Genomic DNA, 1,619 nt, shown 5'->3' on the forward strand with positions numbered 1-1,619 from the left:
TCTCTCTCTCTCTCTCTATCTATCTATCTATCTATCTCTCTCTCTCTCTCTTCCTCTCTCTCTCAGTCCGCATCCCCCTCATTCTTCACCTTCATTCTCCCTCCGTTTATCTCCCTTTCTTCTCTTCTGCTCTTCCTGTCCCCCTCACCCCTCTCTTTATTTATACTCATTCACTTTTCCAACTCTTTCTTCCCCCCTCCCCCCCTCTTTATGTATCTATCTCTTTTTTAATCCCCGTCGCCCTCTCCCTTTCATTTCATCTTCCCTCTCTCTACGTCACTTCGTTCCCGTCCCTTTTTCTTCACATTATCTTCCCTCTTCCCCTCTAATCCTTTCCCCTCGCTTTACCTTACCTTCGCTCCCCTCACCTCACCTCATCTCATCTCACCTCAACTCACCTCACCTCACCTCACCTCACCTCACCTCACCACACTTACCTTCACTTCAGTTAAAGTGATCTAACACCCCTCTACACCATTTCACTTTATACCATCTCCCATTTTGAGAACTATAGATATGGGGTACATAGAAGCAGAAACAATAAATTGGCAAAAAGATATTATTAATCCACATACAGGAAAAAGAGGCCAAAGCAGCACCTGGACATGGATGGCTGGTGCCTCTATAAATAAATCATTGATGGTCAAGGTCAAGGACCATCTCCCATTGCCTTGTATAACCTCATATCACTTCATCACCTAATCACCTCACATCACGTTGTGTTCTTTATCAACCAAAATGTAATGGGTTGTAAACCGTACAATCTCACCTCCTCTCATCCCCCCAAAATCAACTCATCTCCTCCTCACATCCCTTCACCTCAGATTATAGCCTCACATCAACTTATATCACCCCATATCATCTTATATTACCTCATACATACCACGTTATATCACGTTATGTCACCTCATCTCACCTTATTTCACATCATATCACCTTATATGGCCACATATCACCTCATATCAACTCACATCATGATTATTACGTTATATATATATCAATATTACTTTCCCTCACCTTACATCACCTTAAATCACCACACATCATCTCTTCTTCTTCATCCATCGTAACGTGATGGGTCGCACAACGGAAGATCTCACCTCCCCTAGCTTCCCTTAACCTCACCATATTATCTATTATCTCACCTCCCTTTATATCAAATGATCCAACAAACCCTTATGTGTGGGTGGCTGGCGCGTGGTCTGGTGTGGTTTGTTTCTTCTTTCCTATCAAACATATAATATCGTCCTTATCTCCACTTCTTATTTATGTTTGCTACTCTCTTGTAAAAACTCTAATTTCTGGAGCTCATATGACGTTATGCAGTTGCGAGCGCCGTAAATCCTCTACTAAGACTTAAAAAACTAAACTTGGAGGCCCTGCCTCTTAAATAACCTAATAGCGTTGATAGGGGCGCTACACCCATACCATTTCAGCTTTTTTCCACTTTCACGTCACCGTATGTGAGGCAGCGTGGCGGAATCAGGCTCTCGTAAATTTTTGGGCATGTAGAGTTATTGGTATCACCTTAAAGCTTGTACACTTGTCTTTATTAGGATGAAAAAAATGTCCATTTATCTTGAATACAAGTGGAGATATTTTCAAATGAAAGAGGTGAG

The 1,619-nt window shown here is 41.9% G+C and overlaps 1 protein-coding gene across 1 annotated transcript in view; it reads left to right on the forward strand.

Moving 5' to 3' along the window:
- LOC118478064 (sulfotransferase 6B1-like) overlaps positions 1-1,619 on the forward strand; it is a 17,883-nt gene that overhangs the window by 13,302 nt on the left and 2,962 nt on the right. The window lies entirely within an intron of this gene.

Source organism: Aplysia californica, unplaced genomic scaffold, assembly GCF_000002075.1.
Source record: "Aplysia californica isolate F4 #8 unplaced genomic scaffold, AplCal3.0 scaffold00359, whole genome shotgun sequence".
Classification (NCBI taxonomy): domain Eukaryota; kingdom Metazoa; phylum Mollusca; class Gastropoda; order Aplysiida; family Aplysiidae; genus Aplysia; species Aplysia californica.